The sequence below is a fragment of the Vombatus ursinus genome, unplaced genomic scaffold (genome assembly GCF_900497805.2).
Source record: "Vombatus ursinus unplaced genomic scaffold, bare-nosed wombat genome assembly UNPS02014830.1, whole genome shotgun sequence".
Taxonomy (NCBI): domain Eukaryota; kingdom Metazoa; phylum Chordata; class Mammalia; order Diprotodontia; family Vombatidae; genus Vombatus; species Vombatus ursinus.
In genome coordinates, this window is record NW_020954608.1 from 17,327,563 (window position 1) to 17,350,337 (window position 22,775).

Here is a 22,775-nt window from a genome sequence, read left to right on the forward strand (position 1 = left end):
AAAGAAAGAAAGAAAGAAAGAAAGAAAGAAAGAAAGAAAGAAAGAAAGAAAGAAAGAAAGAAAGAAAAAATACAACCATGAAGAAATATGAAAAGGTATCCTACTCTATCCCTTTGCAAAGATGGGAGGTCCATGGATGTGGAACATTACATATATTTTCAGACATTTTGGGGATGTATTGATTTATTTTGCTTTTTTCTAATCTTACTTTTTTTCCCCTTAAAAACAATTCTGTTATAAGGGATGGCTTTCTGGAAAAGATTGGGGAAGGAACATTGGGAGTGAATTAAGTGATATATAAGAAGAGAATCTAATAAAAATTTAAAAACAAATATGTCTAAATCCTTGTTTTCACCTCTGATACCAAGTACAAAAATGGCTAGTACTTCTGCCATATTAAAATCCTTTAAATATTCAAATATCATATCCTTGCTATTTCCTCTTTATCTAAACACCATATGTTCCTTTAACAATTTAAACATAGGTTTTTCTGATAAATGCCACATTTCTAAAATATATAGAGAACTAAGTCAAGTTTAAAAAAAAAAAGTCATTCCTCAATTGATAGTCAGAGGATATGAAGAGTTAGTTTTCAGATGAAGAAATCAAGGTAACCTATAGTCATAGGAAAAAATGCTCTAAATCACTATTGATTAAAGAAAGGTACGTACTATATCAAATTGTGTGCTATCTTGGGGAGTTAGGTGGGGAGAGAGGGAGAAAAATTTAAAACTCAAAAGCATATGGAAGTGATTGTTGATAAATCAAAATAAATTAATTTTAAAAAAGTATGCATTGAGCACCTACTATGTGTTCAGCTGTATACTTTATATATTGAAAGAAATGGAGAAGAATGAAGTCTCCTAATCTAGTACTTCAGATTTGTACATTTCTTTTCTCAGAATCTGATTTGGAATCATCAGCAATAAAAGCAGCAACATCCCAGTATTTTTCAACAAATTATTTTTTTCAAAAACCTTTTTTATAGAAACTGGATACTATAGGTAAAGGTATCAGATATTTTCTATTGCATATATGACTCAACCCATGCATTATTTTAATAACTGATTTGGATTAACAGTTGATTTGATTGACTGCCACATAATTGTTGAGTAAAATAAGGAAGATAAACAAAAGGTGGGGATAAAGTCTTCCCTGGATCATAAAGAGCAGAATTCTTTAAGGTTTGGGGATTTAAAGTTAGGGTTTTATCACCAACTTTTTAGATAATCTTGAGGAAGGAGACTATTTAATGAGATTTCCAAGAATATACTTTACATTCCTGGTAACGAAGAACAATTAAATGGAAATCTGTATTATAGGGATTGTATGAACTTGTTGAAATCCACAGATGACTGATCTGTGAGTAGAATCGCATTGTGGAAACAGAGATGAATTGACAGACAGAATACATGAGTTTTGGTTTCTACAAAGGCCATAAAGGATTTTTGCTAACAGTAGACTGGAAGGTACATTTTTGCTTTTTTTTTAGTCAGGGCAAAGGTGCAATAAAAAGATCAAAGAAGAGACAGGGCTGTAGTTCACGTGAAGGTACAATGTAATAAATGATGGAGAGGAGGCAGAGTGGTTCAAGTCTATTTTTCTATCACAGAGGACAATATTCAGATTGAAGAATATGTAACAGAAGGAGTTGAAGGGGAATTATTTATAGATGACAAAAAGCTTAAAGGGACCACTAACTGATTGGATAAGAGCTGTGGGATCAAAATAGATCTTGGTAGGCTAGAACCCCGGTTTATTTTTAATGAGATGAAATTTAGTATGAGTAAATGTAATATATTACACTTGAGTTTAAAAAAATCAGCCTTATCTGAGGCAAAATTAGCCAGAAGTTTGTATGAAAAATATTTTTTTAAAATTCCTCATTCCTGGTCAAGCTAAATTTTAGTATTGTGTTCAATTCTGTGCACCAAATTTTGGGAAAAATATTGATAAACCAGAGACAAATCAGAATGGTGAATAATCTTAAATTCATGCCTGAATTCAAAGGAACTGCAGATGTTTAGCCTAAAGAAGAGAAGGCTCTAGAGAAATAAGATAACTGTCTTAAACAATTTGAAGAGCTTTATTATGTTAGCGAAGGTAGATTTATTTTGTTTGACTTCAGAGACAAGAACTAAAAGCAATGTTTGTAAACCATAAAGATGCAGTTTTAGGCCTTACCTTAGGAAATATTTAACATAACTCTCCAAAAGTAGAATTGACTGCCTCAGGAAGTAGTGTTTACCCTCACTGGAAGTCCTCAGGCTACTGCTGGATGACTACTTTTCAAATATTCAGTTCAATAAGGATTTATTAAGCACCTGATATATGCCAGGTGCTGGAGGTACAAAGACAAAAAATGAGACATTTTCTGGCCACAAGGATTTCACATAGTACTAGAGGGACACAACATGTACATGTTTACTGCAAATAAATATAAGATAAATACAAAATAAATACAAAGTAGTTTCATAAGGAGGTACAGGAGTGAAGAAAGGCCTCTTGAGTTGAGCCTTAGAGGGATGTAGGATTTCTAAGAGGGCGAGGTGAGGAGGAAGAAAACTCCAGGTATGGGGAACACCCCGGCAAAGGCACAAGTGTGGAAGATGGAATGTTGTATTTGGAAAATGGCAACTTGTCTAGTCTGGCTTGCATACCAAGTGCATTGGGAATAGGGGTTGGGGTGGATAATGTATAATCACTATAGAAAAATAGGCTAGAGCTATACATTGTGAAGGATAATAAATGACAAAGACAGGCATTTGTGGTGTATCCTAGATTTAAGAAGGAGCTCCTGAAACTTCTTGGTCAGGGGAGTCACATGGTCAGAAACATTTTCAGCTGTGTGGAGGATGGATTGAAAAGGGGAGATGCCAGATGCAAGGAGGTCAATTAGGAGATTACAATAGTCTAGAGAAAAAGGTGATGAGGGTCTAACTAGGATTGAGGTATGAGTGAAAGGAAGAGGATAAATGTTAACAAGGATCCTCACCACCAATGTAAAATAAGTTGTTGAATTCTGAGATTGTCTCACATTGGCATTTGCATAGCCATAGCCTAGCACAATGCCCAGCACATAGTATGCCTCTAATTTTTGTTGAATGATTAAATGGTTGATGAATTAAAGAAACATAAATGCTTTACAGGAGATGATTATACACACACGTGTGTGTATGTATATATATGTACATATATATTATATATGTATATATATGCATATAATTGAATATTTAAGGCAGGGATCAAAGAGGATAAATTCTCCCGCTCCCCACCTCTTGAACATCTTTGGGAGTTGCTATTGGCAACAGAATGTTATAATGAATGCTTTGACCTAGAAGCATTCCCTATTTCCTAGTCACTATACAAGATCATCTTAAAGAGTAGATTCAATGTGATACTTATTTTGTTGGTTTGTGTAAGAATTCTATGATTTTCTTATCAACACTTTTTTTTTGAGAAAGCTTCAGAACAAATAAATCTTCAAGATACATGTGATAATGGAACAAATTGAGACAACCTGTGAAATAAGCTTATTTCATAGAGAAAAAAAGAATTAGTCTAATCAGTTTCTCAAATCACATAGGCAAAAGGACTGATAGATTATTTAAATTTCTCACTTTCTAACCACGTGTTCAAGAATTTTGAAAACACGGAAGTAACTTTTAGAAAGCAAACTTGTATGTGTTATATAGCCTGAAATTCAAAGATTGAGATTATCTACATTTATGCTATTGTCAAGTAAATGTGGATAATGTTAAATATTACCCCTTGGATTAAAAACAATAACAACCCTCTAAAGACTACACAGGAATAGATATCAGAAAAGATTTATTCTGTAAGAGCAATCTGTTCTTTGTTTCAAGTACAGGATAATATGTGTTTGTAATTGTATTACTTTTTAAAAAGTGTTATACTGAATATAAAAGTGGTTCTGAGAGATCTGTCCTCAAGTGAAGTCACTGATACTTACTACCAATTTGACCTTAGGCAAACCAACTCAGTTCTTGGAACCTCAGTTTCTTTATCAGTAAATTGAAGATGATAATTCCTATCCAGCCTACCAAGTTGTACTGATCAAAGGAAATTCTATATAAAGCTCTTAGCAATCCAAACAGTCCTATTTAAATGAAAGTTATTATTCTTTCCTAATACATGTATAAACTTATGCCATATTCAGAAATAATTTGTTACATACTATCATTTTGTTTTTTTTCTTTCAATTAGCAAACCTTTCTTTACATGGTGGGAAAAGATGGAGGGGCTGCTAGGTGGCACAGTCGATAGAGCTCTGACCTTAGAGTCAGGAGGACCTGAGTTCAAATCCATTCTCAGACACATGACACTTAGTAGCTGTGTGACCCTGGGCAAGTCACTTAACCCCGATTGCCTCACCAAAAACAAAACAAAACAAAAAAACAAGAAAACAAAACAAAAAAAAGAAAAGATCAAAGGCAAAAGTAGAGAGGTCAGCAGAGGATGAGATGGATAGACAGCGTCATGAAAGCAACAAATTTCAAATCTGAGTTCAAATTCGGCCTCAGACACTTCACATTTACTAGCTGTGTGACCCTGGGCAAGTCACTTAACCCCAATTACCCCCCCCCAAAATAGGAGTGTATACAGACTTGTGACAATAGCACAGGATGGAAAGGCCTGATACTATGGTCCATGAGGTCACAAAGAGTCAGACATGACTGAACAGCAATAACATAGCCTTCGCATCATGTGTAAATATTGTGAAAAAATAGAAAAGAAAACCAGAAACTTTGTAACCAATATGCGTAAGCAAGGTAAATAAATTCCTATATCTAAGTATAAATGTTTATTTAGACATGGTAAATATGAGAATTTATTTTCCATGTTTATATATATTGGTTATAAGAGTTTTTTTCTATTTAATAATTTTATATATTATGCAATATATTTAATACATTGATAAAAATTTTATGTTTTCTTTTATATACATAGGAGGCAAATATATATATATATAAAAGGCACACATATGCATATATAGATGTGCATATGAATACATATATACACATATATACACATACACATACACATACATGCATACGCATGTCATTCTTCATCATCAGTCCTCTGGAATTATGATTTGTCGTTTTGTTGATCTGAGTTCTTTGATATTTCAAAGGCATTCAATTTTACATGTTGTTTCTTAACACACAAAGTGTTCTCCTGGATCTGCTTACTTTACTCTATAACAGTTCACACAAAGTTTGTGGTTCCTTGTTACTTGAGCTATGTATTTCTTTATTCTAGTGGGTTTTTTTTTTGTTTTTTGTTTTTCTTTTGGTTTTCTGTTGTTGTTGTTTACTTTGATCTGGGAGCTCTGGATTTTGACTGGGTCATTCCTGTGAGTTTTCATTTAGGAGTGTCAGGAGGTAAGCAATAGATTTTTTTCTATTTTCACTTTACCCTTTAATTCTTCTTTTTTTTTTTTTGGCTATGCAATGGGGTTAAGTGACTTACTCAGGGTCACACAGCTAGTAAGTGTTATGTGTCAGAGGCTGCATTTGAACTCAGGTCCTCCTGACTTCAGGGCCGGTGCTTGATCCACTGCACCACCTACCTGCCCCTTGCACTTTAATTCTTAAAGTTGTGAGCACTTTTTAATGATTTTTGAAATATAATATCCAGGCTATTTTGGAGGGGGTGATAGTGTTGTCAGGTGTTTCAATTGCTCAAAAGTTTTTTAAACTCTTTTCCAGTTTTCCTAGCAGTTTTTGTCAAATAGTGAGTTCTTATCCCAGAAGCTGGGGTCTTTGTGTTTATCAAATAGTAGATTACTATAGTCATTGACTACTGTGTCTTGTATACCTAACCTTTTCCACCGATCCACCACTCTATTTCTTAGCCAGTACCAAGTAGTTCTGATGATTGCTGCTTTATAATATAAGTTAAGATTTGGAAGGGTAAGACCACCTTCCCCTGCATTTCTTTTCATTGGTTACCTTGATATTCTGGACCTTTTGTTATTCCAAATGAATTTCTTACTATTTTTTTCTAGCTCTATAAAATAATTTTTTGGTAGTTTAATTGGTATGTTACTGAATAAGTAAATTAGCTTAGGTAGAATTGTCATTTTTATTATATTACCTAGAACTCACTATTTGACAAAAACTGCTGGAAAAACTGGAAAAGAGTATGGCAGAAACTAGGCATAGACCAAAATCTCACACCGTATACCAAAATAAAGTCAAAATGGGTTCATGATTTGATATAAAGGCTGATACTGTAAGCAAACTAGGAAAGCAAAGTATAGTTTACCTATCAGATTTATGGAGAACAGAAGAATTCATGACCAAACAGGAGATCAAGAACATTACAAAATGCAAAATAGATAATTTTGATTACTTTAAATTGAAAAGTTTTTGCACAAAGCCAATGCAACCAAGACTGGAAAGAAAATAGAAAATTGGGAAAGAATTTTTACAACCAGTGTCTCTGATAAGGGCCTCATTTCTAAAATATATAGAGAATTAAGTCAAATTTATAAGAATACAAGTCATTCCCCAATAGGGGGTCAAAGGATATGAGCAGGCAGTTTTCAGATGAAGAAATTAAAGCTATCTATAGTCATATTAAAAAACACTCTAAATCACTATTGATTAGAGAAATGCAAATCAAAACAACTATGAGGTACCACATCACACTTACCAGATTGATGATGAAACATGAAAAAACAGGAAAATGATAAATGTTGGAGAAGATGTGAGTAAATTGGAACACTAATGCATTGTTGGTGGAGTTGTGAAATGATCCAACCATTTTGGAGAGCAATTTGGATCTATGCCCAAAGGGCTATAGAAATGTGCATACCCTTTGACCCAGCAATAGCACCTCTGGGGCTATATCCCAAAGACATCATACAAATGGGAAAAGGACCCACATGTATAAAAATATTTATAGCAGCTCTTTGTGGTAGCAAAGAATTGGAAATTGAGAGTATGCCCATCACTTCGGGAATGGCTGAACAAGTTATGGTATATGAATGTAATGGAATACTATTGTGATATAAGAAATGATGAGCAGGAAGACTTCAGAAAAACCTGGAAAGACTTGCATGGACTGATGCTGAGTAAAGTGAGCAGAACCAGGAGAACATTGTACACAATAACAACCACACTGTGCAATGACTAATATTGATAGACTTAACACTTCTCAGCAATGTAAGGATCTAAGACATCTCCAAAGGTCTCATGATGGAAAATGATATTCACATCCAAAGAAAGAACTATGGAGTTTAAATGCAGATCGAAGCATACTATTTGCTATTTTTTTTCCTTCTGTTTTGTTTTGTTTTCTCTTTATTGTGGTTCCTCCTATTGGTTCTAATCTTTTCTTACAACATGACTAATGAGAAAATATGTTTAATAGGAATGTATATGTATAGCCCATATCAGATTGCATGCCATCTTGGAGAAGGGGGTAGGGAGGGAGGGGGAGAAAAATTTAAAACTCAAAAGCTTTTGTAAGTGATTGTTGATTAATCAAAATAAATTAATAAAATGAAAAAAAAAGACAAAACAACCACTCCCAGGTCATCTGGGTAATTAGTTTCCCTCTCTAACCCCTGAAGATGATGAGGTTTAAGGGATACATGTATCATCTACATATGTTCAAATGTAAATAGTTTTTGCTTGGTCCTTTATAATCTTTCATTTATATTCACCTTTTTATGTTCCCCATAACTCCTGTACTTAAACTTGATAGTTTCTTGATAACCCTGGTCATTTCATCAGCAATGCTTTGAAACTTACTATTTCATTAAAAGTTCCTTTTTGATAATGAAAAAAATAGTTTCTTAAACTATCTATCCTTGAGTTGTTTTCCAGGTGATTATTTTTTCATATGAAAAACTCACATTTTCTTCTTTTTTAATATTATGACTTTTAAAATATTCTTACAGTAATTAATTTCTCTTTATTTCATTCAGAATTTCAAGGAGTGTATTAACTGAGTACTGTTTTGTACATTTATACTGTTGTTTGTTAATTTTCTTTCTAAGTCTACCCTCTTTAGCTCTCACTTCTTTTCCATTTTTCCCTTTATATCTCTTATTTTCCTTATCATATCATTCTAAACTACTGCTTTAAAAGCTTTCATCATTTTTTCTACAAATTAAATTCATTTCATCTTTGTTGTTCTTTGAGGCTTTGCTTATAAGTGTTTTGGAGTTATTTTCCTTTTCTTGAATTGTGTCTTGGGCATCCCTGGAATCATAATAACTTTTTATGTGACTTATTTTTGTTGACTCATTGACTTATTTAGAGATGCTGGCTCATTGTTCAAGGATCTACTCTGAACAACTGAGTGTTGCTGGCTTAGCTGAGAGATCTAGGGATTCAGTGTCTTTGATCCTAATACCTCTTTGGTGTGGGGGGGGGGGGGGGGGGGAGATGAAGGTCTGTTTCCCTTGCACTTTACCACCAAAACCTGGTACTGTTATCCTGGGCTGAAGACTGTGTCTAATACTTGCTCCAGAAACCTTTGCTTAGGGGTCTGGGAACTGAATCTAGACTCCAGTCTTCTCTTGGAAATCCTACACTGCTGGCCTGGCCTGAGGGGCTTAAGGGAGTCAATCCAAAATCACTTCAATATATCTCCTCCCTATTGGCCTATTTTAGAGCTCTGGGTATGTCGAATTCTTACTCCAAGTCTCTCTGAGAGACACTAAACTGCTAGCCTAGGTCTAGACCAGAGGCTGGGTCTGTTTTCAGTTCTGGGCACCCTTACTTTGCTGGTCTACCTCTGAGCACTGACTGTGTGATCATGGCTTACTCAAGTTCTAGAGTTCTTGTCTTGGCTATTTTCTTATAATTTGAATTTGTGATTATAGGCTGTAAAGAAGACCCATTGTAGTTTCTCCTTCAATTTCCCAAACACTACTTGGTCTGGAATTCTTCTTAGATCTTTGCTAGAGCAGTTATGGGAGGAGCTGGTCTGTGTTGCATCCCTCTGCTCTGCTATCTTGGTTTTATTTTCCCATTTTAATTTTCAAGGAGTTTAGTACTTGGGCAAAGTTTTGTACCTCTTGAGTTAAGCTGTAAATCTCCTTCCAAGTCTTTCCTCCAATATTCTCACTTCTTTTCCTTTTCTTTCTCCTAGTATTCTAATTTCATTTATAATAATAGTATTTAACTGTTTAAAAATTTTTCATTTCATTTCCTCTAAGAATTCTAGTTAAGTTTGTGGCCTAACTTCTTCTTTGAGGATTTGCTCATAAGTATTATAGATTTAGTCTCTACTTCTGGATTAATGTCATCTTGGCTTCATATTTATTCTTTCTTGTGGCAGTATTTTTTTATTAACTTATTTTTCCAGACTCACTTTCCAAATTAAGACTTGTATAAAGGCCAGGCTCTGTTCTGGACATAACAGAAGGCCCTTGGAAGGTCTTGAACTATATTACTTTGGGTCTTGTCACTATATTCTCTGAATGCTATGCTTTTCATGGAATAAATGGATTAAGTTGAGTTCTTAATGGATAACAGGAATGGAACATATTAGGCAAGGGAGCTGTAAACTTTCAGCAGGTTCTAAGCAGTCTGATATAGGTCACAATCTGTTTGTTCAGTAAAGATTTACATATTTCATATCCATGATAGAAGTCAGACATTTAGAATGATTTAAGAATGATTTAATGTCAATAAAAATACCTTCTATCTTCTTAGCAATCTTTTCAAAATATTTCCACTTTCTATATTTTATTTTTCCCCATATATTTTAATTTTCAAATAATGACACATACAGACTTACATGTTTGCAATTCTCTTCCTAAATTCTCTTAGACATTCAATGGATTGCATATCATTTTCTTGTTCTCAGGGTTGGGGCTCTTTAGGAGTATAGGCCAGATGACTGGTTGAAACCTAGACATTAGACAAGTCCACAAAGTCAGGACAGGTGCCTGAGAAGTTGCCAGAAAAAAATAGGAAAAAGTCCAAATTGTGGATGATGTACATCATTAAATAAGCCCGCCATGCAATTGACAGAGATCTGAATACACAACAAGTCTGCACTAGAGAATCTGATAGCAGAAGAAGTTGGATTCATTGCACTGGATTGGAATTCCAAGAATACAGCCCAAATCCTAGGAAGACAGTAGGTTACAAGGTTAAGTGTCTACATCAAAAGGAAAAAGACTATGAGAAAGACCTGAAAGCAAAAACTCAAGGGAAAAATTAAGAACCTATTCCCAAATGAGGTATAAGATGGGCACCTACATAGAAAAAAATAAAATAAATATAAGGGAGGTGCTCAGTCAATATAGCTGCATCACCAATTTATCTGAAATGAATTAGTTTCATTTAAATTTGATGCAGTGAATATTATATTGATGACCTTTTAAGGGCAAGACACCATGCTAGATACTAAGGATTCAAAGGCAAAAATAAAAGTCCTGTTCAGAAAAATCCTACATTTTATTAGGGAGAATTACCCTATTAAAAAATAAGTAAATGCATGGCAAGTTGAGGAGGGGGAATCCGCAATTGTAGAGGATTAGGAAACAAATCAACAAACATTGATTAAATGCCTATGATGTGCCAGGCACCATGGGTACAAAGACACAAATAAAATGGTACCTATATTCAAACTGCAGAGACAATGAGAAGCTTTAAAGAGGAGTCAGCAACTGAACTGAGCATTATAGGAAGGAGCATCTTGAGAGGCAATGGTGAGGGGAGGGTACATTCTAAGATTGAACGAGAAGTAAATGAATGGAAGTGGAAAGGTGAATTACTGGAGACTTTATATCTGGGTGAGAAGCTTGAATATTCTAGAGGCAGTAGGGAGAGGGGAGCAGTGAGAGAGGGAGCAACATGGCCAGATTTGTGCCTTATTTTGGCAGATTTGTGCAGGATGTATTATAGAGGCAAGAGAGTAGATGCTGGTGGACAAGTTAGGAAATTATCAATATAATTTAGATGAGAAAAATGGTCAGAAGGGGAAGTTAGTAAAGATGGTATGGAGGAAGATGGAATACTAAAATGGTGAACTCTTATTAGTGTATGACAAATTGGGATTCTAGAGGACTAAAGATTAGCCATGATACCCACCTCTTAACAAAGAGGCAAAGGAATCAAGATGCAAAATAAGACATAATGTTTTGGACGTGGACAATGCGGAAATTTGTTCTGACTGACTCTACATGATGTATTGGGTTTTGTTTTTCTCATGATCTCAATTCAGGGATGGATAGAAAGAAGTAGAATGGAGGGTGAGCAGGTGGATTTTGGCAGATTAAAATAAATTTTTTCCAAAAAAAAATTGGAGAATAGAGCAGTGAAAAAAAATGCAATGGTGATGGATGGACTGTTTGATATGGATGTGGAAAGCAAAGCATATGCATACCCTGCCAGTCCCAATGTGCCACAGGACATAGTAGGAATGATCAGCAATGAAGAAATTCTCAAGGCATAAGAAAATAACTCTTGGAGAACCCCAGGTTTCTCTAAACACCTAAAAGTGAAAATAATAAAAAGGAACAATTTAAGAGGAAGAGCATTTAATTAATACTATATGGAAATGTGTTTGTTAAACCCATAAAAGAATATAAATTATTTAGGAGAAAACAACTCTCTATTTAATAAGAACTTCTGGAAAAACTAGAAAATGGGTTGGCAGAAATTATGTCTGAACAAATATTTTGCACAACATACCACAACAGGCTCTAAATGGATATATTACCTAAATATTAAAGATACTACCATGAAAAAGAGAACCAGATCAAATACTTGTCATAGTCATTATGAGAAGCAGAATCCTTGCCTAAACAAAGTAGAGATGCTATTACAAAAGAAGAAATAATCATTTTGATTGTATGAAACTGAAAACCTTTTGCATAAACAAAATCAATGCATATAAAAATAGGAGAGGGGCAGTTAGGTTGCATAGTGGATAGAGCACCAGCCCTGGAGTTAGGAAGACCTGAATTCAAATCTGGTCTCAGACACTTCCTGGAGAAGTCACTTAACCCTTTTGCCTCAGTTTCCTTATCTATAAAATGAGCTGGAGAAGGAAATGGCAAACTACTCCAGTATCTTTGCCAAGAAAATCCCAGGTAGGGTAACAGAGAGTTGTATATGACCAAAATGAATAAATTACATTCAAAAGAATTGCAAACAATTAGTAATCATGGGGAAAATGCCCCAAATCACTAATAATTTGATAAAAACAATTCTGTGGTTTCATTTCACAATCAGTAAATTATCAAAAATGACAAAAGTTGAGAATAGTGAATGTTGGTTGGGTTGTACAAAGAAAGGTACGCTAATACACAGTTATTAGAACAGTGAATTGCTCTAACCATTCTGGAAGGTAATTTGCAACTGTGATAAAATGTAACTTAAAAGGCCATACCCTCTGAGTCATTATATACCAAGCAACTTAAAGACAGAAAGGGCCCTCTATATATCAAATCATTGTTTCCAGTAATTATTTTGGTAGCAAAGAATTAGAAACAAAGTAAATGTCCATAAATTAGGAAATAGATAAATGTTGTTGTAAAAGATTGTCATATTTTAGGCAACAAGATGTTATATAATAGATATGAAGAATGCAGAGAAGTATAAGAAGGCATATTAGTTAATGTAAAGTAAGTAAACCAGGAAAACAATACACAAAATGACTACAATGAAAGTGAAAATAATTAAACAAACAAAATTAAGCTGAGTTCTATGTAATTTGAAGATACCTTAGGAATCTCCTAGTCTAACACCCATTTATCAGATAAGAAAATCAAGGTTCGGAAAAAGAAAATACCTGGTCAAAATCACTGCTGGTTAATGAGGCAGCAGATTCCCAGGTCAGGGATTTTTTCCACCATTTTTATTCTCTTTTTACCTTTTTTTTTAAAATAGAGAATAGAAAGTCTCAGCAAAAACAAGGTGTCAGTCTTATAGGTAACCTGTGCTTCAGATTAAATCTTTTCATCTCCTCCTTCTCCAACTGCTTCCATGGAAAATCATTCCAGGTTGTCCTGCCCTCTTAGTATCTCCAAAAAGACTTTTTAGTCCATATCCATTTAATGATTTTGACCCCATTCACAGTAAGTTTTCTAGCTTACTTTAGAAAGCAGAGTTTTGGAAAATCTAGTAGTTTCTAGATCTCTCTGAATAGAGCAAGAACAAGAGAGTTTCAATATTCAAGGTTTGTAAGAAATGGATTGGAACAGTTCTTAGATTTTATGTGGCCAAATCTCTCATTTTGTAGGTCACAGTATTAGAGACTTAGAGCTGGAAGTGACCTTTGATGTCATAATCACAACAAATCACCTCATTTTGCAAATAAGGAAACTGAGGCCCAGAGAGAGGAAACGACTTGTCTGAAGTAGTGGAACTGGGACTTGAGCCTGTTTTCTGACTCTAACTGCAAAGCTCTTTCCACAGTATCATAAGAATTCAAAAAATGACATGATTTGTTCAAAGTCACACAGTGTATTAGAGAAGAAGAAAAGGGTACCTAATTCTTCCTATTCCAAACCATCTAGCTCTATAAGAATGACTTCAGAGAAATAAAGGGTTTCATTTCACTATTTCTCTACACGCACACTTTTAGCTAGTCCAAATATATAATTTTGTATTCCTTGAGCAAACACAACTCTCACTTTTGTGGCCTTGCTCATTTATTTCCCTCAGTAAGCAATCTGTTCTCTTCTCCATCTTCACTGGGAATAATTCTAACAATACAAAAATGCTACCTCTCCCATGAAGACTTCTTTGACCCTCTACCTCTTTGCAATGTTTTACTGCACAACATAGCAGATTTGTACTCATAAGACCCTTGAGTTCAAGGATGAATTTTGCCACCTACCAGTTCTATTACTGTGGGCAGGTCACTGAAGGCCCCAGAGTCTTAGTTTCATCATCTATAGCTTTGTGGTTACAGTACTGCTATTACCTACCTCAAAGGGTTGTCATAAGCAAAGTTGTTTTTAAATCCTTCAAATGCCACATAAATGTGAGCTATTACTATTCTCTTCTTCTTGCATCCTCTAAGATGCCTGGAGGCAGTGCCTTTATTCTTGTTCAGAATTGTCTTTGTTCCCTCATTCTGATCCTGTCTCTGTGGATTTATCATGTTTTCCTTTGATTTTTATTTTTTGCTCCAATTGTTTATGCTAGATCATTCTATGTTCCATAGCAATTGCTCCTGTAAACAGAAATATCCATATTGCTCTTTAAATCTTTGACCTTACTCAACTTTTACAAGTTTTAAATAACATCATTAAATCAGATCAAGTTATATGCTACTTTCTACTATTTTCTAATTGAATAAAATGTAAGGAATCTTTCTTTACTCTTGGATGTCTATTGGAAAAGACTACAATTTTTTTTTCTAGTGTTTCTTGATACTTTTCTTCTGACACATTCTACTGATCTGACATTCATCCACTCCAGGCATTGGGAAGTAACACTTGGGGCTATTATCCACCAGTTCTCTGTTTGGCTTGTGGCTTCTTCATATCCTCCAACTCTTCTATTTTCAGTATTATCTTCCTAGATGTTACACTGTCCTTTAATGTAATCCATACTGCCTCCTTTCCAGTATAAAGTGGTCTGAGAATAAGGTGAAACCACTGGGTCCTCACAACAGTCTATAAATTTAGTTGAGTATATATTGTTACCCACATTTTGCAAATGGAAAACAGATAACAATAAGGGAGTCTGGACAAGAATTTTTTGTTTAGTCCGCAGTTCTTTCCATTTTATTTCTTTTCATTCTATGGCACTGACACCAATGATACAATATTAAACAATATAATAAAATTTTACATGTAGATAATTATGTCAATGTATAGCTCTATGAGCATTTATATATCTGTATATCTACCTACATAGATAGTTCTGAAGATCTATCTACCTATCTCTATTTTCATCTATATCTGTATGCCCCCATCTCTGATAACTAATGGGGTAGCTAAGTGGCATGGTGGATTGAGAGCACTGGGCTTGGAATCAGAAAGACTAATCTTTCTGAGTTCAAATCTGTCCTCAAACTCTTACTAGCTGTGTGACCCTAAGCAAGTCACCTAATCCTGATTGCCTCAGTTTCCTCATCTATAAAATGAGCTAGAGAAGGAAATAGCAAACCACTCCAGTATCTTTGCTAAGAAAGCCCCATATGGAGTCACAAAGTCAGATGCTACTGAAAAATGACTGAACAGCAACAGCAAAAGCAACAATGATAACTAATACCATGTTCTAATGGTAAAGTATTCATTTTGTCATTAAATGTTCCTGGGTTAGGAGAATCAAGTAAAAGATTCCTGCTGGCAGGTGGATTTGTTATACATATTTGCAAGGCTGACGTAATGGAGTAGAAAGCTTAGGATCTGATGACATCTTGAATAATACCAGTGGTTAAATTCATAGATATTCTGTCTCCAGCAACACCCCTATGATGAATAAGCTATTGATTAACTTGCAAGCGTGAAATGAGAAATGTCATTTGCCATGAATTGTTGAAAATATTATATTCATTTTCCATGGCTGCATGGCAACTACCTTGTTTTTAGGAACTATGTCAACATTGTCAGGAAATGGCTAAAATACAATTTAAATAATTTAATTCAAAGAATTCAGGAGAGTATATTGAATTTATTTCATTTGTTTTTGCTTTGATTAGCTTACACTGAGGCTAAGTTAAAGAAACTAGGGTTTCTTGTTTTTGAAATATTGAAGGTATTATTTGGAATATGCTATATAATTTTTTTAAGGAGCTAAATGGTTTGGAATGGATCTGGAAATTATGAAAGAATAAAACAGAACAGGTAACACTAATGCTATCATGTTTCATCTTAAGTCTTCAAAGCCCTTGGCTGATTATGATGAGCAAAGACTAAAAGCACTTAAAATCAGAGTAGAGGACACAGAAAAGGACATTAGTCAAATGTGCTTTTATATAAAGGGATATCAATCAGATTTAAATCCCCCATCAAGGAAGAAAAACCATAAGAGGTAATAGCATCTTCTTTGTCAATAGCACTTTTCTTTGACTTCATTTAAATACTCATAATTACTTTGATTTATAGAATTACTCATATGTCAGGAAATTTTACCATATCATATTTATGATGATTTGACTGTTTTGTGAATATGAATTTCTCCTATTTCCTTCAAACCTTATGTATTTAGAAATGCAAAAGGAACCAGTAAAAATGCTCTCTGAAGGTGAAAATGAATTTTTAGCTGATTGCTGTTGCCACATTGGTATAAGCAAGCGTTGTTTGCTTTAATTCGATGCATTGTCAATTTGTGGTTTGACCTCTAACGTGGCTGTAAAGTGATAGTTTGCCTTCCAATGTGTATTTTTCTGTAACAAAATGACGTTGCCTTTTCATACAATTTAATGAGTGTTACTTTCTTTCTCAGCTTCAAAAGTATAATAGTAATTCTGTGCTTTTGAAGCTGTTAATAGGGTAAAAGTATAGGTATTCTTTGTATGCGCGTGGTCTTTTTTCGAAGTGAACTATCTCTAGTTAAAAACCAGATCAGCTGTCGAGGATATACATGGTACTATTTAAACACAAAAACAAAAACAAAATACCTAAATTCTCAGGTTTAATCTCCAAATGGTTTGGTTAATATCACACAAAGAAAAACACTGTTCAACAGCTATGGATTACTCTTCTAAATTCAAGAAGCCATTTGCCACCAGAGAAGGTAATTCGATATAATGAAAATATCCTTGGGTTTGGAATTTGGAGTCAAAGGTCCCAATTTTGAATACCAGTTCTTACAATCAGTGAGCACTTGAACAAGTTACTTAAACCTTTTGGACATCAGTTCCTCTCATCTACCAAATGATGGTAGTCTAGATGATCTCTAAAGTCCTTTGATCTCTAACTCTATGGTCATATGATTCCTCCCTATTTCTATGAATTTTTTAAATCTTTTTTTCCCTAGTTCTTATCTCTGATTATATCACTTATACTTTTTTTTTGCATGATTACTCACTTGTAATATTTTTTAGCTCTGTTGACATGCTCTAGCACTTTTTGGGGGGATAATCTTCAGCTTCAGTTCTTCAGAGACCATGACAGTCAATGATTCAGTCTGGTGACTCAATGTCATATATCAATGTCATATATCATATAGAAAGATGATGGAATTGGGACTTGGGGTCTTTATAACCTGTGAAATTTCCCAAAGACAATTCAACCAACAGTCTTCTTTTTCAATTCCAGTGCCAACTAATTGTTCATTTGCAGTGTTCATGTAAATTACATCAATTGATAGATATAATCTGTGATGCTCATAAACAGCATTCTTCATCCACTTTTTTTTTCTGAATCAGTATTTGGGTCAAACGTTTTTGTGAGTAATGAAGTATCTCACATATGAGGCTATGTAATAGGGATTGATGCAATCAACACAGTGTGATTCAAAAACAGATATATCTGAGGAACTTCACCATCTATAGGGAATATATATATATATATGTAATTTCTATTTATGATTCATAATGGAAATCTTTCTCGATAGTGGCATACACCACTGGTGAACATATGTATGCCTATTTACTTCTTTCTAGATAATAAAAGTCAGGTCATCAAATTTAATTTTGTTTTGTGTCTTTTATGGTTTTAACAAATTCATGAAAAACAACAAGTTGGAGAAGAGCTCTTGAGGCAGCATTTTGTTTTATTGAAGCAAATGCTTTCTTTTCAAAGTCAACAAACAATAAGCACAGTGGGATCTTGTGACTATAAAGATAATATAGAATGTCACTTATAAAAGTATTCCTGTTTCCTTCATCAAAAAAGTCCTAAATTCACTTGAAGATTATTTGCACAAAAATTTTGTAGAGATGGGTAAGCAGACATATTGGTTATTACTTATTGATACTCTCTTGGTCATCCTTCTTTAGTAATACTGAGATGCAAGTTTTTTTTTCAAATATTTGATATTATTTCTCCCTTTTAATGCCTTGAGAATCAATCTCCCAGTAACCTCAAAATTCTATTGCCTCCAAAATGGAACTCCTCTGAACATAGCTAATCTAGTTCACTTGCTCTCTTCATCTCTGTTGTCTTCACACAGTACACACTTTCACTCTCTTTCACACAGTACACTTAAACTTGTGAAGTCTGATGCTAAATGTTATGGTTCTGCTGATATTGAATATAAAAGTTTGCTATTTATATTTACACATCTTTTCCACTTTTTTGTCCATTTGTTGTCCTCTCGGTTTGACTTAGTTCATTTGTTCTCTTCTTTAAACTTAATTTTCCCCTACATTGTTTCTTTTTAAAGTCATAGTATACATAATCTTCTACCTCATCTGTAAAATAATTGCCAAATGGAATATATATACATATACACATAAAACATACATTATATATTAACATAACAGTAGTAGCTATTAAATTTTAAATTGTACTTATGTATAAAACTTGATCTTATTGATAAAGGGATAAAAGGCTCTCTTAATATATATAACTATCTATAGTGTATATAATATAAACTATAGTATCTATAGTTTAATATTATCTAGTGTATATACTTTGTCAATGAGATCAAATTTTATATGTAAGTACAATTTAAAATTAAAGTGTTATTACAATAAGTATTTTGAACTTTAATGGCTATATAAAAGATCATATTCCAGATGACAATCAAGAATCTCTTTTTGTCTCTGGGTATTTATTCTTGATTTCTCTTAGTCAACCTTTTATAGGGGATTCTTGGACTCCACACATCAAAGGCTATCACCAACAATTCCTCTAGTAAATACTTACACCATTACATACAAACAAGAAATTAAAATTATTTGAATACACCAAAGTAAGGTTCTGAGAATGTAGGAAAATGGTAATATAGGGATGATAAAATTAATACTTATCTCAGAAAAATAAGCTATCCCTTCCTAAAGCAAATTACTTAATATCTCAGAAGGGAGTTGTAGTAGTTGATACTTAACTCTTTCATTTCCCTTCTATCTTTGTATTTATCCTCAGATCTCTCCTCTCTTTTCTCCTTCCTTTATCCTCAGTTAAAACTCCTTGATCCCGTAGCATACCTATTGTGTCAGGCACTGTGCTAGACACTGGAGAAACAAGTACAAAGAATGAAACAGTATCCACTTCAAAGGAGCCTCCATCTTAAAAATACAAAACTATATGCTACCTCTCACTCAACCCATAAAGCAGAGAGATATTGATACTCGAGGTAAAGATATAGTAAAACAGCACCTAATAGCACATGATGAGTTTAAGTCATTTGCCTTAAATGCATTACATGTAAAGTAGATGACTCAGCATATTTGGTTGCCCCATCACTGTTGACTTTGAAAAGGAGAGTGTGATTCGTACTGCAGGATTAGAAAGGCAGATAATTTAGTATAACACTCTAATTTTCAAGATGATATGATTATCTCCAAAACTCACAGATTATTTAAATGGTAGTCAGATTTCAAATCCATCACCTTTGGCTCAAATCTAGAACTTTTAAAAATGTAGCACACTGTATTTCAATGATCACAAATCAAAATTAATGTACTTTGTGACGGTCTATTCAGAGTTAATCACACTACTCTTACAGTACTACATTGAACTCTATTTTTATTTCTTTCTATAAACAAAACACATCAAAATAATAATAACTAGGCTTATTAGAGCTCTTTAAAGTTTGCAAAGATGTTTACACATATCTCATTTTATCCTTACAATAACCCTGGGAGGTAGTCACTATTATAATCCACTTTATACAAATGAGGAAACTGAGGCAAAGAGAACAAACCGTTTGGCATAATAATTGAATTTAAGTATATTGGAGTATAGGCACAATGTAGTGGAAAGAGCACTGAGTTTGAACAATGATGACAAAAACTTACTATCTGAGCATGTGACTTTGCCTCTCTGTCTCAGTTTCTTCATTCAGAAATTAGTATTTAGATTACCCCTCTTACAGATTTGTTGTGAGGAAAGTGCTATGTAAACTTTTAAGTACAATATAAATGTGAATCTATCATTTGGTCTGTTTATTATAATTACCACAGTTGTTGTTTAGCTTCTTTTCCTTTGTTATTTTGTCTGGTAGAATACTGCTGTCCATGGGAGCCTTAGAGCCTTTACTGTAAAATATATGTTACAAAATATCTCTGTGTTCTGTAAAATGGACTTTTCTGGCATAAAACAATCTGTATTTTTTAAAAAAATAAAATCTACAAGTTCCTTGTTCTTTATTTTGTTTCATCCCACTCTTTCCCCATACTGCATGAATTTCCCAGTTTTCGTACTGCTGAGACCATCTTGCTCCCTGTCTGGCCTCTTCCCTCCACACACACAGTTGCCTGAAGGCCTTTTCTGAAACAGTTTTCTCTTTTCTCTCAGCCACCAGTTGTTATTGTTGTTGTTCCCTTGTTTCGGGAATGGTTTGTCATTTTCTTCTCCAGCTCATTTTTACATATGAAGAACAGAGGCAAACAGGGTTAAGTGATTTGCCCATGGTCACACAGTTAGTGAATATCTGAGGCCAGATTTTCTTGACTTCAGGCAAGACATTCTATCCACTGTGCCACCTAGCTGCCACCAGCCACTTGTACAGTTAAGAAAAGCCATCCCTCTGGAGGGAATCTTTTAAAATTTTGTATTTAATTTTAAATGTATTCTATCTTGAAGTGACCAAGAATGCCCTTGTATTATTTGGTCTATAACACTTGTTTACAAAACAAACATTGGGGAAAGTATTTTTAATCAAAACAGAAAACATATATAGTTTATATAGATTTAACTATATTGAGATACATTATAAAATATTTAATTATCAAATAACAAACATTAAAAGAGCTATTTTCTTAAAAATATTTGTCTGAACTTCTCAATCTTGGGAAAGAGTAATTAATGGTTGTTTCATGCTCTTGATTTTGAAATGAAATAAATTCAATATTATAATCTGTGATGGCTGACTTTTCTACAAATGACGGCTATATTATTTCTTCTTAAATTTCTATTTGACTACTTCCTAGCTAAAACCATAAAAAGATCACTTTTAATTTACAAATCTTTCTCTGTTATCAAAAATCCCCCCTCATTTTTCTGCATATCATTAAATGATCTGACCAAAAAAAACCCTCTATGCATGTATACGTATATATGTATACTCTAGAGATAAAGCACAGCTGTATCCATACATCTCTATAGTATATAATTGTGCAGCTTGTAGGAGCCTTCAAAATGATAGTTATGCTAGTGTGCAAAAAGGCTTAAAGTTGTTTGGGTAATTGTAGAGATCAGAAGAGCTTCAGGAAATGCAGTTTAAAAAGCAAACAGCATTTTTGCGTCAATAGATGAACAAAACATATCCTCTGAAGTGTTATGTATAATCATACTTGCTAAAATTTAGTAAGCTAAAACCAGAAACATTTAATTGCTTGTCAAGGTAGGAATGACTCTGTGACTACAACTCCAGCTGTTCCAAATTCTCTCTCTTTCCCACTCAATTTCCCACTTTCTTATCTCTCCCTTCCTCTCTTTTACCACCACTCATTCTCCTTCTCTTCTTCTTTTCCATCCTCATTCTTCTCTTTCTTATTTCTTAATGATTTTTGTAAAATACTATTCATGGTACTTAATTCTCATAAATTAATACAAAGATAATCTTAAGTGGGCCAAGTAATCCAAAACATATCTTTGCCCTGAAAGTCTTCTTCTCTGTTCATTGTTTTTGCTGTTTTTGTTTTGTTTTTACTAAACTATCTCAGTGTTTGTGCCTAAAATCAATTTCAATAAAAAACAGGATTTGAGGCTTTCAACATTGATTTAGGAATGGAGTAGAAAAGCATTTATTAAGCAGTTATTATGAGCCAATTCCTGTGCTAAGGGCTGAGATTACAAATATTAATAAACTGAAATAGCCTTTATTCTCAATAATCTTACATTCTAATTAGGGGAGAGAGCATATATAAGAGTTCAGTTATAGAACATATTATAATGTAGCTGGTATATGGAGGATGCCATTTGTAGTGCAAAGGCTAAGACCTACTGGTCTTTTATCTTAACAAAAGGATTGTGTTTGATGACACCCTGCTCATCCACGACCAGTGTGGTAGAAGAGCTATCCTAACAAATGCTGTTCCCCTCATTCAAGTTAGTCTAATGTTTCCTTAATAGGTATTGAGACCATATTCAAGTCTTGGTTGGCTTATGGGACTAAAGGTTAGGCTGTTGATATTAGTTACTGGTGACCCAAGTGTAGAGAATCCACGAAGAGCTCTTAGAGCTCTCTGAAGGTTGGTTGTTAGGTAACAATGAATTAGTAGGCTAGAGAGCTTCACTCAGTTGAGGTGTCATCAATGCCTAAAGAAGGTAAATTTTGATGGCCGAAAGCTCCCTAGTTAACTTGGGGTTTACTGGCTGTATTTCTTTCTCTCAAAGACCTAGCCTTAAACCCAATTCACTCTGGACCACATAGATTGGACAACAGTAGGTCCCTGCCCAAGTTGTTTTTTGGGCCCTCCTGTATCAGAGTGAATGTAAATAGCAACTGTTTCTCTTTTAGCCAGCAACCATGAGGGTCTTCCCCTCCCAGTTTAATTTTTTTTTTTAAATTAAAGGGGCCATCCTTTGACTCACTTCTAAAGTGAGAACCTGAAAAGACCTTAGCTTAAAGGGGCCAAAGTCTCCCATTGCATCCTGAGCTATCTCTAGTTGTCCTGATGAATATCTGGCCACTGGACCCAGATGGCTGTAGAGGAGAAAGTGAGGCTGGTGAACTTGCACAGCCCTCCCTCACTCAAAACGAAGT